This window comes from Salvelinus fontinalis, chromosome 18 (assembly GCF_029448725.1).
Source record: "Salvelinus fontinalis isolate EN_2023a chromosome 18, ASM2944872v1, whole genome shotgun sequence".
Lineage (NCBI taxonomy): Eukaryota > Metazoa > Chordata > Actinopteri > Salmoniformes > Salmonidae > Salvelinus > Salvelinus fontinalis.
The window spans coordinates 29,111,221-29,128,054 of record NC_074682.1 but is presented as its reverse complement, the minus strand read 5'-3'; the positions used below and the strand labels follow the sequence as shown (position 1 = coordinate 29,128,054).

General features: G+C 40.8%; 1 protein-coding gene across 1 annotated transcript in view; it reads left to right on the top strand.

The window, feature by feature from the left end:
- Positions 1-10,849: 10,849 nt before the first annotated feature.
- Positions 10,850-16,834, top strand: part of LOC129816011 (plasma membrane calcium-transporting ATPase 1-like) — a 188,618-nt gene continuing 182,633 nt past the window's right edge. The window contains exon 1 of the mRNA XM_055870207.1: positions 10,850-11,999. The gene's annotated coding sequence lies outside the window, so the exon portion shown is untranslated. The remainder of the gene's footprint in view (positions 12,000-16,834) is intronic.

Below are 16,834 nucleotides of genomic sequence, written 5' to 3'. Positions count from 1 at the left end.
TTTATGTTTACGTAATCTATCCATTTATGTTTATGTAGTCTGTCCATTTATGGTTACGTAGTCTGCCATTTATGTTAACGTAGTCTGTCCATTCATGTTTATGTAGTCTGTCCATTTATGTTTACGTAATCTGTCCATTTATGTTTACGTAGTCTGTCCATTTATGTTTACATAGTCTGTCCATTTACGTAGTCTGTCCATTTATGTTTACGTAGTCTGTCCATTTATGTTTATGTAGTCTGTCCATTTATGTTTATGTAGTCTGTCCATTTATGTTTACGTAATCTGTCCATTTATGTTTACGTAGTCTGCCATTTATGTTTATGTAGTCTGTCCATTTATGTTTACGTAGTCTGCCATTTATGTTTATGTAGTCTGTCCATTTATGTTTACGTAGTCTGTCCATTTATGTTTACGTAGTCTGTCCAATTATGTTTACGTAGTCTGCCATTTATGTTTATGTAGTCTGTCCATTTATGTTTACGTAGTCTGTCCATTTATGTTTACGTAGTCTTTCCATTTATTTTTGTGTATTCTGTCCATTTATATTTGTGTAGTCTGTCCATTTATTTTTGTGTAGTCTGACCATTTATTTTTGTGTAGTCTATCCATTTATTTTTGTGTAGTCTGTCCATTTATGTTTATGTAGTCTGTCCATTTATATTTGTGTAGACTGTCCATTTATATTTGTGTGGTCTGTCCATTTATGTTCATGTAGTCTGTCCACAAGAGATTAGTACACTGCCAATTTCTTTCTGTGTGTTTATATATGCACAATGTGTGTGTATCTTTTTGCTGCTGTGTATGTGTGTGTGTGCTCATGCATGTATGTGTGTCATTATCATTATACTGCCAATGCATGGGCCTTTATACTGCCAATGACTTAGTGTTTCATCTCCCTTCTCTGTGTGTTGTGTAAGACAGTGGACTTCAACACTCCTGTGGGCTGAGCTGAGCTGGACACATACAAACTGCCAAGCAGCCAGTACAGCTACAGCATTGGTATATGGACACCACTCATCTCCTCACCTGGAGCCTTGATTACATAGATGTGTATTACCAACCATATCACCAGCCGTATCACCAACTGTTACCATCCAGTCAGGTTGGGTTATGGAGAAAATGCATTTGAGCTCTAGTGCTCTCACTCCTACTGCCCCTGTCTCCCTTTCCCCTCTCTCTCTTTATTCCTCTCTCAAAGTTACACAAGCACACAGGCACACGTACCCTTTCCTTTTCTTTCCTAACCTGTTTACTCCACAAAAGGGATGTGATATATAACAGTGAATCTGATTGGCTGTTGCTCGTAGCACTGTCCAGTATCCCCTTCATGTGTCCTTGTTGCCATAACAGCCCTGTGTATCTAATGTCAACACAGCACTGTCTGGGAGAAGATAGGAGAGGATGATCTTACGGGAAGGAGGACACAGTAACAGTAATAACTCAAGCTACTGAAGGAGAGCTCAATCAGCTGTAGCTCAGTATAGGATTTATTTTGGCTTGTGTTAGGACTGAGCTAGTTAATTATTGTCAATAGGGGGGGCGCTGTTTTCACTTTGGAAAAAATCGTGCCCAATTTAAACGGCCTCGTACTCTATTCTAGATCATACAATATGCACATTATTATTACTATTGGATAGAAAACACTCTCAAGTTTCTAAAACTGTTTGAATTATATCTGTGAGTAAAACAAAACTCATTTGGCAGCAAACTTCAAGACGGGAAGTGAAAATTCTGAAAATGGGGCTCTGTGTCGGGGCCTGCCTATTCAACTGGCTTATATTTATCGATATACATGCACTTCATACGCCTTCCACTAGGTGTCAACAGGCACTGGAAGGTGGAATGGGGTGTCTAGCTTGATCTGAGGTCAAACAAGAGCTTTTGGAGTGGCAGGTCAGCCATTTTGTCAGTTTTCCAAGGCGCGAGAAGGACCTCGACATTGCCTTCTGAAAAGCTTTCGGTTTACACAGCGAATATCTCCGGCTTTGATTTTATTTGATACATATTAGAAAAACATCATAAAGTAGGTTTTTTCAACCGAGTTTCATCAGTTTATTCAACGTTTATTGGGACTTTTGGAGTTTTCCGTTCTTTGCGCCAAGAGAGGGTGGGAATGTTAGTAACATTGGCTAGCATTGTGGCGCGAATTCGACAGAAGAAATGGACATTCTAAAACCAAACAACGATTTATTCTGGACCAAGGACTCCTTGTACAACATTCTGATGGAAGCTCAACAAACGTAAGAAAACATTTCTGATGTTATTTCGCATTTCTGTGTAAAATGTTGAGTCCTATTCTCCGCCGTTTTGGTGAGCACTGTCTCGCAATAACGCAAGCTGTATGTTATGGTAAAGTAATTTTTTTAAATCTAACACAGCGGTTGCATTAAGAACCAGTGTATCTTTCATTTGCCATACAACAAGTATTTTTATCTAAAGTTTATGATGAGTTCTTTGGTCAGATTAGGTTGAGTGTCCAAAATATCTCCGGAGATTCTGGTGAATCGATGCTACGTATTTACAATGTATAATCAGGATTTGTAGCTCTAAATATGCACATTTTCGAACAAAACATAATTGTATTGTTTAACATGATGTTATAAGACTGTCATCTGATGAATTTGTTCAAGGTTAGTGATGAATTTTATATATTTTGCTGTTTTTTGCGAAAGCTACCTTTTGCGGGGAGTAAATGCGTTTGTGTGTTTGGCTATTGTGGTAAGCTAATATAATTCTATATTGTGTTTTTGCTGTAAAACACTTAAAACATCGGAAATATTGGCTGGATTCACAAGATGTTTATCTTTCATTTGCTGTAGACCATGTATTTTTCATAAATGTTTATGATGAGTATTTAGGTATTTCACGTATCTCTCTGTAATTATTCTGGCTGCTTTGGTGATATTTTTGATGGTAGCTGCAATGTAAAACTATGATTTATACCTCAAATATGCACATTTTCGAACAAAACATAAATGTATTGTATAACATGTTATAAGACTGTCATCTGATGAATTTGTTTCTTGGTTAGTGACTAATTTTATCTCTATTTGGTCGGTTTTGTGATAGCTACCTATGCGGTGGAAACATGGTGAAAATATGCGTTTGTGTGTTTGGCTATTGTGGTTAGCTAATATAAATACATATTGTGTTTTCGCTGTAAAACATTTAAAAAATCGGAAATGATAGCTGGATTCACAAGATGTTTATCTTTCATTTGCTGTATTGGACTTGTGATTTCATGAAAATTATATTATATGATATCCGTGTCCCATTAGGCTAGGCTATGCTAGTCAGCTTTTTTGAAGAGGAGGATCCCGGATCCGGGATGGGGATCACTGAAAGGTTTTAAGAAGTAGGCTTCTTTTATAGAAATAGATCATGTCTCTCCCTAAACAGCAGGATGTAGATTGTACAGTCAACTTTCCTGACAGTTCTTGACTATGGTGACGTCATTTATCAGAATGCAGCCATCACTCTTAAAACTTTGGATGCCGTCTGTTACGGATGCCGTCTGTTACGAATCCCGCCGAGGATGGTGCCTCCTCCTGTTCGGGCCGCGCTCGGCGGTCGTCGTCTCCGGTCTACTAGCTGCCACCGATCCCCTTTTTCTGTTTTCATTTAGTTTTGTCTAATTGGTTGCACCTGTTTTGTGTTTAGGGTTAGTGAGCTATTTAAACCCAGTTGGCCCGCTGATTTTTGTGCGGGCTTGTTATTCTGTTTGTGGTGTTTGTATTGTTGTGGATTTTGTCCTAGTTATTTTTGGACTGTATCTTGACGCGCCCTTTTGTTGTGTGGCGTAGCCGTCTCAATTATATTCTTGTTTGAATATTAAAATATCCACTTGCTCGGAACTACCCTGCTCTCTGCGCCTGACTCCTTCATTCACCACTGGAATCGTTACACCGTCTACCATAGCGCCCTTCGCTTTATCACAGGTGACAGTTTTAATATGCATCACTGCATCCTCTATCAAAAAGTTGGCTGGTCTTTATTAAAATCCCATAGATCACTTCATTGAATGAGGATTGCAACGGTATGGATTGAATGTGAATAATTGTATTTGTGGTGTTTGAAACTGTAGTGTTGATTCTGTCATTTGTAGTATATTATAGTTGTATTGCTCGTTTTGTATTTGTTGTATTGTTGTTCTCGGGACACCATTGTAAATGAGACACTGGTCTCAATGTGTTCCCCTGAATAAATACAAGTAAACAAATATTAGAATAAAAAGGACTGGGTCATGGTTGTAGACATTGGCTTTGTTGACTTGATGTAACCAGGGCCGGTTTAATACAGGGGCTTACCGAAGCCCCTGGGTAAAAAAACAGCAACATTGAAACATGTATATTATATATATTTTTTAAATGTATCCAACCACAGGAGCCCACTCTCAATGTTAAAAATACGCAATTGAGCATAATTTAGCCACAGAGGATCAATAGTTTCTCAAAAATAACTGTGGATTAAATGTTAGCACAAGCGTATACTGGTAACTAACAAAATAAAGGAAACACAGACATAAAGTGTCTTAAAAGGGTGTTGGGCCACCACGAGTTGCCAGAACAGGTTCAATGTGTCCTGGCATAGATTCCAGGAAAATGCACCCCAAACACAATAACATAAACTTTGTATCACTCATTTACGCACGTGTTTCCCTTATTTTGGCAGGTACCTGTTGCCTACAGTTCGGGAAGACTGCAATTTGGGCAGCATGTGGGCCAAATATACAGCTTGTTGTGTTGTGGCCATAGACATATACTGTAAAGAAGGGTTTTGGAATCTCATACCCTGGAAATTTGGATGAACCAGCCTTGTGGATGTCTACAGTTGCTTTTCTGAGGTCTTGGCTGATTAATTTTGATTTTCCCATGATGTCAAGCAAAGAGGCACTGAGTTTGAAGGTAGGCCTTGAAATACATCCACAGGTACACCTCCACCTCCAAACGTTCCCAAGGTAAACTGACTATTTCTCAGGTCCAGATCGTAGAATATGCATATATTTTACAGATTAGGATAGAAAACACTCCAAAGTTTCCAAAACTGTCAAAATATTGTCTGTGAGTATAACAAAACTGATTCTGCTTGCGAAAACCTGAGAAAATATGACCCCGGACGTGATATATATATATATTTTTTTTAAATCTGTGTTTCCTGGCCAGCCTTTCTTCCATTTAACTTCTTGTGGGCAGGGGCCAGCATTTTCACTTTCGGAAAAGTAGCATGCAAACAAAATTAAACTGCCTGCTACTCATCCCCAGAATATAAGATATGCATATTATTAGTAGATTTGGATAGAAAACACTCTGAAGTTTCTAAAACTGTTTGAATCATATCTGTGAGAATAACAGAACCTATGTAGCAGGAATAACCCTGAGGACAAACCATTCAGAATTTGTATTTTTTTGATGTCACTGTCTTTTCAATTTTTTTTTTTTAGAGACAGCAGATTTCTAATGGACTTGCTTGCAGTTCCTACCGCTTCCACTGGATGTCACCAGTCCTTGGAACGTTCTACTGACTGTTGACATCTAGTGGAAGGTGTAGGAAGTGCGAACAGATCCATATCTTACTGGGATGTGAATAGACGATGAGTTTAACATCAACCAGCCCCAGAATTTCCACTTCTTGTTTGGAAGTTTGCCTGCCATATGAGTTCTGTTATACTCACAGACATAATTCAAACAGTTTTAGAAACTTCAGAGTGTTTTCTATCCAATAGTAATAATAATATGCATATATTAGCATCTGAGACAGAGCAGGAGGCAGTTCACTATGGGCACCAATTCATCCAAAAGTGAAAATGCTGCCCCCTATCCCTAAAAAGTTAACCCACTTGGAAAACACATCAACAATGACCAGACAATAGTTGTGTCCTTCACATGGGGTTAATTCAATAACGTCCATCATCAAATGCTCAAAAGGTCCCTCTGGCTTTCGGTGGGATGCGGGGGTTATAGAAATACCACATCCTACATTGTCAGTTGTATATATAACACATTTTTACAAACATTTTCAGCAAACGCAGTAAATCCCAGAGTACTCCAATATTTATTTACCCAGATCTACCATTACTCCATTTGACACGTCTTGACCGTGTGACAACTTTGCCACTCTCCTGAGGTGTCCATATGACAATGTCCTGTCCACTTACATTTCTCGGATGCATCAGCCATTGCCTGCAAAGCAACAATATCATTAACAGAGAATGGGTTAATGGAAACTGAAACTGCTGCCATCTGTAAAAGTGGGGAAACAAAAGAGGAAGCAGCTAGTTTCGCTGCATAACCTGCTATAGCATTCCCTTGAGAAATGTTATCTTTATCAATGGTATGAGCCTGACACTTCACTAATGCAGCAGACAATGGTAACAATATTACTTTTAGCAATGAGGAAACTAACTGTCCATGAGCAATGGCTTACCAGAAGAGGTTAGAAACCCACATCTTCCACAGTGTCCCAAAATCATGCACCACCCCAAAAGCAAACCTACTGTCAGTGTAAATGTTTACTGATTTATCCTTTGCCAATATGCATGCCCGTGCTAAGACAAAATGTTCCGATGCTTGTGCAGACAGGTGTGGTGGGAGACGTGCACTTTCCACAGTCTCTAAAGCAGTGACAACAGCAAAACCTACTGTCACCCTTGTCATTCCGCTGTGCAGATCCATCAACAAAAAACTTGACGTCCGGGTTATCAAGTGGTAAGTCTTTCAAATCAAGTCTGGGACTACAGTCAATCTCTATTATCAGCTCGCAGTCATTTTCTTCACCGGCATCTGCTGTACGGAGAAGGGTAGATGGGTTAGGAGTGGTACAGCATTTCAATGTGACGTGAAATAGTTAGGAGGATGCTCTGATAGTGTAGCAATCTTTTAGATAAATGTTTTTATTTATTTAATTTTCGTATATTTAAAAATATATTTTTAAAGAGAACCAATCGTGTGATTCCTCAGCTACTGGCATGCAATTTTTTTTCCAGCCATGGAATCACGTAATTTGTTTCATCCACAACCATTTGGTATTCTGTGGGAAGGGTAGTTTATTTCTTCTTGCTATTGATGCTGCCCAATAGGGTGAGAAAAAGTGATCTGAAATCGGAGTAGACAGCCAGAGTGTATTTATCATCTATGTCTTTCGACAGTTGTCACATTGACATCATAAACATTCTATTGAAATAGTTGCTTGCATAGTAGAGTCTTTTGATTAGAAATGTAGCTAGCCAGCTAAACAATTAACCATAATCCCAACTCATTATCTCAGCCAATCATGGCTAGCGGAAAGTTTGCTGTCTTTTCCCATGGCTAAACCAACCAGGCTTGTAATTTAACAATTTTATTCATATTTACAGATGGCATAAAAGCTTGTTATTAAGGCACATGAAAGTTCCCAAGTTCCAGAAAGAATTTATGCCAAAAAAACACATTTTGATAAATACATTTTTTTAATGTTCAAATGGCGCTCCTGTGAAGTAGTGACGTGCGACATACGCCTAGTTTCCTGAAATGAGTCACATTTTGTGTTGCTGTAGTTACTTTCTTATTTTTATAATACAGGGGTTTGGGCATACATTCCTGACAATTTCCTCCTTCACGGCAATATTCTATTCATACAACATGTTCGGTAATAATAATCTCCCCTTTCTTATCTTCACACACACCACCTCACTATTTTCCCATATTTCATTCATACATCACACAGAACTTTCTTAGGTATTCAAAGAGAATCTTTATATAACGTTATCAACCGAAGTCCACACATTCAGACAGAATCCTTATATAACGTTATCAACCGAAGTCCACACATTCAGACAGAATCCTTACATAACGTGATCAATCAAAGTCAACACTATTACCATATGCTAACAAAGTTTCTCGAACATTTGTGTCATTCCCTTAACTACTTAGGTATTCTCCCAGAATGCCTATATAACATTATTAATGAGGTTTCCCAAAATGTTGCCTAGTTCTCTCTGGATCCCTTCAACTTCTTCAGGCTAGGGTCTATTTTTCTCCATTTCCGCCTGACTGACGTGCCCAAAGTAAATTGCCTGTTAGTCAGGCCCAGAAGCCAGGATATGCATATAATTGGTAGCATTGGATAGAACATGCTTTGAAGGTTGTAGAAATGTTAAAATAATGTATGAGACTATAACACAATTGATAGGGCAGGCGAAAATCCATAGGAAAAACCAACCGGGATTTATTATCTTTAGGTCCCAGGCTCTTACAATGGAAAGCTACGGGTCCTATGTAATTCCAGCTCCCAGATTGCAATTCCTATGGCTTCCTCTAGATGTCAACAGTCTTTGTTTAAGGTTTCAGGCTTGTTTCTTCAAAAACAAGCAAGAATTTTGAGCGACGAAGAGGACGCGGGCTTACTAATTTTACTTTTCTATTGAACATATTTCCCGTATGAAATATTATAGTTTATTTACATTTTAGGATACTTGAGGATTAAAACAACTTAAGGCTAAGTGTCCCGCTTTCCCACTTTCAGTTGTGTCTTCCTTCTAGGTTTCGTGGATGTTGTGTTTCCTCACGAACGCGTCCCACAGTGGTCTGTTACGTACTCTTTTAGTGAGAATGGAATTTCCCTTTATGCCTTCCCAAGAATGCGCCACCTGTGTTCCCTCTCAGACCTTCACTGATGGATCACGTCGAGAAGATCAAAATCATGTTTCGTGACGCCAGAATTGTCGTGGAAATTCAACACTAAGGACTCAAACTCAAAGTAAATGAAGCAATCTTCATTTAATCGACAGAGGTTCACAAACTCAATACAAGCTTGATGAAAACTCTGAAAAGGGGTGTTACCCTTCTCTCAAAGCTGAGACCTTGTATCGCTTATCTAGTCCCAGAACAATATCTGGGCATACTGCCAAATAGCTTGGGAGTGATAGTGTGGTTTCTTCCTTTGTGTAATCAATCAGTCACTCGCATGAACCCAACTAAGACAGGTTATTACAAAAGCAGCATTGTACTAAACATACACACAAGAACATTTCCATCAACATGCTTTGAGTTTAACCTGTGAAAGTAAAATATCGTATTCCTGGCAAAATATTCTGAGTTTTTCTAAGATAGTAATTTCTTTTTATTTTATTTTAATTTCTAAATCAGATTAAATTTTCAACAAGAATGAGACTATCACCCCCATAACGTACACCTTAAAGGCATCCCAAATTATCCTCTGTCTACATCCTCTGTCTACATTTGTAATAGTAAAGGTTTACATTTTTTTGTTTAGGTATTTAATACATTTTGGTCAGGAAAATTTGCTCTGTTCATTCTCCAAATTCTGTTGCTAAGTGTATTTTCTATTGGTGCAATTAAACATGATATCAGAGAATCATTCTAAATCACTATATCATTGTTTTTGAGTCCAGTAAAATGTTTAGTGCATTGAGCCGGCCTTGACTGGAAGGCCCATGAGGCGGTGCTCACTTGGCCCAGCGTCGTCCATGTTAGGGAAGGGTTTGGCCGGCTGGGATTTCCTTGTTCCATCACGCTCTAGCAACTCCTTGTGGTGGGCCGGGCGCCTGCCAGCTGTCCCTGGTTGCCAGTTGGACGCTGTTTCCTCTGACACATTTGTACAGCTGGCTTCCGGGTTAAGCAAGCAGTGTGTCAAGAAGTAGTGCGGCTTGGCAGGGTTGTGTTTCGGAGGATGCACGGCTCTTGACCTCCGCCTCTTCCCACAAATAACCATCATTAAATCTTAGTTGCAATGACAAACAAAGAATAATAATGATTCAATATCCTTTCCTAATCTGTTCAGAACTCTTATTAATTTTACAACGGATTTACAAGTCATAAAAAAATGAAATACAATTAAATTGTAGTATAATTAAGTCCTTCCTTCTCTCTCTGCAAATCCATCCCTCTCCACCACCCCCTCCACGTTTTCCCCGCTTTACTCCACCCAAGGCAAGCGTATCCCTATCTCCCATCTTTACTCCCCCTTGTCCACCCAAGCCAAGATTGTCCCACCCTCGCATCCTTACCCACCCTTCCCTCGCCACCCCACCAAGCCAATCACCCCCCCCCTGCCCTCCCTTACCTACCCTGTCCAAGTTTATCCCAACCCCCATCTTTCCTCCTCCCTTCTTCTCAAACACATTTACACCCCTCTATACATCTACTTACTCATCCATTCTCCTTTATTCACACACTTCATATACCCTATGCTCTGCACTCCCATTCTCTCCCGCCCTCCTGTACATATTCATGTTCACCTTCCTTCACGCTCCCATTCATATGCACAGACACATACCTACACAGACACTCACTCACACCCTCTTGCCCCCCCCCCCCCCCCCCCCCACACACACACACAAGGAACAATTATTGATAATTATTGACTTGCATGCTATATTTCTTATTTTATACTGTCTTTTCAGTGTCCATATATCTCATTGGCATCGGCTAATTCTATCTTTACTTTCAAAAGAATAACAGTTGCTTGGGGACAATAGTCACAAGAGTTAATTACACATGTCAGAGCAAAAACAAAGCCATGAGGTTGAAGGGATTGTCTATAGAGCTCCGAGACAGGATTGTGTCAAGGCACAGATGGGGAAGGGTACCAAAACATTTCTGCAGCATACTTTAGTTTATTTTGTAAATATTTTCTTAAAACTGCATTGTTGGCTAAGGGCTTGTAAGGAAGCATTTCACGGTAAGGTCTCCAGCTGTCCTATTCGGGCATGTAACAAATTACATTTGGTTTGATTGAAGATATAATCCTTAATTTTAACAATAACAAAGCGGACACCCCGCCTCTGTTTTGGTAGACAGCCGAGGGATGGTTCTGTTGAAAATGTAACCACTCTCACATTCATAGACAGAGTTACGGATGCAAGGACTGATGATGTCAAAATTATAGATTCAACAATGTTTTTCGGCTACAAACATTGGAATAAAACAAGCTTATATTTGGGGTTCTAAAGGGGTACGACAGTTGAACTAAACTCATGAGGCATTCATGAATTATATTATTCAAGAATCAATGGGTATATGTCATGCCTTAATAAATCCAAAAATCTATTTAGCAACTAAGGATTCTAGCTATAAATGGGTAATCCCGAGCTGGTCCCTCCCTCTCTTTCTTTCTCTCCCCGGCGACGCTCGCTCCAGACACTGCTGTATCCCTCTCGTTTTTCCAGCCACGGAAATCGGTGAACCGATCGGGTGCGCTCTGATTTTTCAGTTGTCTGGGGATAGGTCGCGTTTATCTGTACGTTTACCGCGGATGTACGTGAACCCGGAACCAACTCACAATTTAGACAAAACAAGAAACCTCGCTAAGTGAATCTATTGGGTCTGCTGCTGTGCGTTCGAACCGAGCAGACCCTTCTTCTGTGCGATCATTTCCTCCTATTTGTAGAGGAAGGGTGTTATGGGGTGTTAGTTTTCGAAGTGAAATCTCAGAAGTTGGTTTACTTTCGGGACTCGTAACGTGTTGCTCTAGTTTACCATGTACTTAATGTAGAGTTACTGAAATCTAAAAAAAATCTGTAAAGTGCCGCGATCAAGCCCATCACTGTGTAATGTCACAGTTGTCAAATTGGAGCCCAGATGGGGAACAAAACAAAACAAAACCGTAGGCTATAGCTCGCACTTCTACGGATCAATCCAGCACGCACATTTATGCCAAATAACGCATAGGGGCAAATCCATCTCTCACGTATTTCTCTCTCCATCTCAACTGCATAATATAGCCAATAATTTAGTTTTTTTGTTTTGTTTTTCTATGTCAAACTGTAGGCTAGGCTACTCACTGAAAGACCTTTTGCAATACCCAACTCTGACCGAAGCGGAAGAGGACAGTTTTTTTCTGTCTGAGATACGGGACACTGGATTTACCCGCTGGTGGAGACAGTGACTGTGTGTTAGTGAGGTGAGCTGAGCAAAGGAAATGAGCGCTCACTGAGACCATCTCCTGCCGTCTGACTACCCTCAGCATCCGGGTAAGGACTGTGCCTCTCTACCACACAGGTGTGTGAATTAATGAATGAATGAATGAATGAATGGTTGCGTGTGTTTTGTATTGGCTTTATCAAGTCAACAAATTGCCTGTTGTCTGCAGAGCTAGTCCTACTTGGGTGAGAACATAATAATCAAGTTTCAATAAACAATCCTCCCAGTTTGATAATAAACACAGATGTTTTCTAGGTGGGAACAGCTGTTGATTAGCTGCATTCTTTTTTCATTTCCCCAAACCTAATTGCTGTGTAATAGGGGGAGATTTAGCGTGTTTAGACATATAGTCTGTCCTTCACCAAAGAGTGTTTGTCGTTTCTCTCATGTTAGAAATACATTACTGTACATGTGAAGAAGCATTTAATGCGACCCTGGGTTTATCCTATAGTTTTAATCGTGGGACATGTCACTGACAGCAATGCGCAGCTGTCATCGGCGTAGCCCAAAGTCCAGCAGATGGCGATATTGAGTCGTTTCATCTTACCACCCAAAGGGAATCCATGCAGCCGGCCATACACTCATATCTCCTCTGAGCCGGTTTATACATAAAACATTCTCCATTCAGGCTGCAAAACCATACATTTCCTCCTTAACTCGATTTAATAGGAGAAGGTGGGGGAAAAAAACATTCAGCCAATCAGACCAGGGGTGAAAAAACAGTCTGCTGTCACCTGATTCACTGAACACAATACACAAAATCCGGGACTAGCATTAGCCACTGTAGCATGGTGGTGGAAAATCGTGTTTAATAAAGTAAGCATATTTTTCCCACTTTCTTTCCATATAGCGAATTAAGGAGCAAATTGAATCCTTTGCAGCCTGAATGGGGAATGCTTTATTAACGAACCGGGCCAATGGGGGATACCAGTGTATAGCCAGCTGCATGGATTCCCTTTGGATGGTAAAATGAAACGACACTATATCGCTATCTCCCGGCCTTTGGGATATAATCAGGGGCCATCCCGTGTGTGTGTGTGTGTGTGCACGAGCGTTTGCTTGTATGTGTATGTGTCTCTGCATTACTGGCTATGCAGGTTTAGCTTAATCAAGTGGTTATTTTTCCTAGTTCAGATTCTACATTTCATGTGTAGTGAATGGCTGTGCTTGTTGACTGCAAAACATAATGTAAGGTTTTAGCTTAAGCTTAGAAAGAGGAGAGACAACCTCTGTTAAGTAATAAGTGCTTTGAAAAGTCAACCCTTCTTACATCATGTCAAGGGATGTAATCAGGTCTCTTCTCATCTCCTCCTCTCCTCCCTTCGCACTCCTCTTTCTGGGTGTGTTCTCGCGCTAGTGCTTTTCTACAGAGAAGGGAGACCCCGCAATATCTGCTCTTGACGACTTTTCAGATTGTGTGACCTCTAAAGGAGGGCATCTGGCTGTTATTTTCCCCCTGCTGTTATTTTCCCCGCCAAGGGCAGGGCCACGGCTATTATTGCTGTATTATTGTCACCGGAACATTCAGGTGGATCTCCCTCAGGCACAGCAACACGCACAAGCTTTAAAGCTGGCTTTTATCCCCGTAGATAGACACAGTCCCCTTCACTCTAGACTAGGTGTGACTGCTGCAGTGAACTGAAAATGTATAATCTTACTATAGGCTTGATACAAAGGAGGCTGGTGGGAAGAAATATAGGAGGACATGCTCATTGTAATGGCTGGAATGGAATAAATGGAACGGTATCAAACCTATGGAAACCACATATTAGACTCTGTTCCAATAATTCCATACCAGCCATTACAATGAGCCCATCCTCCTATAGCTTCTCCCACCAGCCTCCTCTGGTTATATATCACACCTTCATCCTTCCCCTGGCTAAGCAATGGGGAACAGCCTCACTGATATACATTTTTTGTATATTTAAGTTATTGAGTACTATGTAAGCTGTGGTTAATGCTGTAAAAACATGATATAGCATAGTCTGTTACAGGTGTTATATAATCTGTAACTATACCGTTACAGTGGGACAGCATTACTGTGCCATAATTGCAGTGTCTCTCATTCATCTCTTTAACTGAGAGAATATTAATTGTCATGTCTGTTAGCTTGATCAATATGACACAACCTGATCAAGAGTCAAGGACACTGCATACATGCAGAGTGCTTTGTGTGTCTGTCCGTCTCTGTGTGTCTGTGTCTGCCTGTCTGTGTCTGCCTGTCTGTCTATGTTGATTTGCTGGGTATTCTGATCTTGGACAACTGTCAGAACACAGCCGCTAACCTCTTAAGTGTATCTCGGCCCTCTGCTAAAGGGTCTCAACTTTGTGGCTAAATGTAATTGTGGGTTGCTGGTTCAAGACGCAATCAGAAATCCATCGTACTCCAGACAGAACAGAAACTGGTGCTGTCAGCTTTTCAGTGGACCATGTGTTTTTATATTTATACAGTGGGGAGAACAAGTATTTGATACACTGCCGATTTTGCAGGTTTTCCTACTTACAAAGCATGTAGAGGTCTGTAATTTTTATCATAGGTACACTTCAACTGTGAGACGGAAATCTAAAACAAAAATCGACAATCACATTGTATGATTATTAAGTAATTCATTTGCATTTTATTGCATGACATAAGTATTTGATACATCAGAAAAGCAGAACTTAATATTTGGTACAGAAACCTTTGTTTGCAATTACAGAGATCATACGTTTCCTGTAGTTCTTGACCAGGGTTACACACACTGCAGCAAGGATTTTGGCCCACTCTTCCATACAGACCTTCTCCAGATCCTTCAGGTTTCGGGGCTGTCGCTGGGCAATACGGACTTTCAGCTCCCTCCAAAGATTTTCTATTGGGTTCAGGTCTGGAGACTGGCTAGGCCACTCTGACCTTGAGATGCTTCTTACGGAGCCACTCCTTAGTTGCCCTGGCTGTGTGTTTCGGGTCGTTGTCATGCTGGAAGACCCAGCCACGACCCATCTTCAATGTTCTTACTGAGGGAATGAGGTTGTTGGCCAAGATCTCGCGACACATGGCCCCATCCATCTTCCCCTCAATACGGTGCAGTCGTCCTGTCCCCTTTGCAAAAAAGCATCTCCAAAGTATGATGTTTCCACCTCCATGCTTCACGGTTGGGATGGTGTTCTTGGGGTTGTACGGCGAGTGGAGTTTAGACCAAAAAGCTCTATTTTTGTCTCATCAGACCACATGACCTTCTCTCATTCCTCCTCTGGATCATCTAGATGGTCATTGGCAAACTTCAGACGGGCCTGGACATGCGCTGGCTTGAGCAGGGGAACCTTGCGTGCGCTGCAGGATTTTAATCCATGACGGCGTAGTGTGTTACTAATGGTTTTCTTTGAGACTGTGGTCCCAGCTCTCTTCAGGTCATTGACCAGGTCCTGCCGTGTAGTTCTGGGCTGATCCCTCACCTTCCTCATGATCATTGATGCCCCACGAGGTGAGATCTTGCATGGAGCCCCAGACCGAGGGTGATTGACTGTCATCTTGAACTTCTTCCATTTTCTAATAATTGCGCTAACAGTTGTTGCCTTCTCACCAAGCTGCTTGTCCTGTAGCCCATCCCAGCCTTGTGCAGGTCTACAATTTTATCCCTGATGTCCTTACACAGCTCTCTGGTCTTGGCCATTGTGGAGAGGTTGGATTCTGTTTGATTGAGTGTGTGGACAGGTGTCTATTATAAAGGTAACGAGTTCAAACAGGTGCAGTTAATACAGGTAATGAGTGGAGAACAGGAGGGCTTCTTAAAGAAAAACTAACAGGTCTGTGAGAGCCGGAATTCTTACTGGTTGGTAGGTGATCAAATACTTATGTCATGCAATAAAATGCAAATTAATTACTTAAAAATCATACAATGTGATTTTAGATTCCGTCTCTCACAGTTGAAGTGTACCTATGATAAAAATTACAGACCTCTACATGCTTTGTAAGTAGGAAAACCTGCAAAATCGGCAGTGTATCAAATACTTGTTCTCCCCACTGTGTGTGTGTGTATATGAAGGTGCAGCGTTCTAAGGCACTGCATGTCAGTGTAACAGGCGACACTGCAGTCCCTGGTTCGAATCCAGGCTGTATCACATCCGTCCGTGATTGGGAGTCCCATAGGCGCGCACATTTGGCCCAGCGTCGTCTGGGTTTGGCCGGGGTAGGCCGTTATTGTAAATACAAATTATTTCTTAACTGACTTGCCTAGTTAAAGAAAGGTTCAATTAAATAAAAACAATATAGACATCTGTACAGTACCAGTCAAAGGTTTGGATACATCTACTCATTCAGGAGTTTGTCTTTATTTCTACTATTTTCTACATTGTATAATAATAATGAAGACATCAGAACTATGAAATAACACATATAGAATCATTTAGTAACCAAAAAAGTGTTAACCAAATCAAAATATATTTTAGATTCTTCAAAGTAGCCACCCTTTGCCTTGACGACACCTTGGCATTCTCTCAACCAGCTTCATGAGGAATGCTTTTCCAACAGTCTTGAAGGAGTTCCCACATATGCTGAGCACTTGTTTTGCTGGTTTTCTTTCACTCTGCAGTCCAACTCATCCCAAACCATCTCAATTGGGTTGAGGTTGGGTGATTGTGGAGGCCAGGTCATCTGATGCAGCACTCCATCACTTTCCTTCTTTGTCAAATAGGCCTTACACAGCCTGGAGGTGTTTTAGGTCATTATCATGTTAAAAAACAAATGATAGTCCCATTAAGAGCAAACCAGATGGGATGGCATATCGCTGCAGAATGCTGGTTAGGTGTGCCTTGAATTCTAAATATATCACAGATAGTGTCACCAGCAAAGCACCACCACACCTCCTCCTCCATGCTTCACGGTGTGTGAACCACACATGTGGAGGTCATCTGTTCACCTACTCCACGTCTCACAA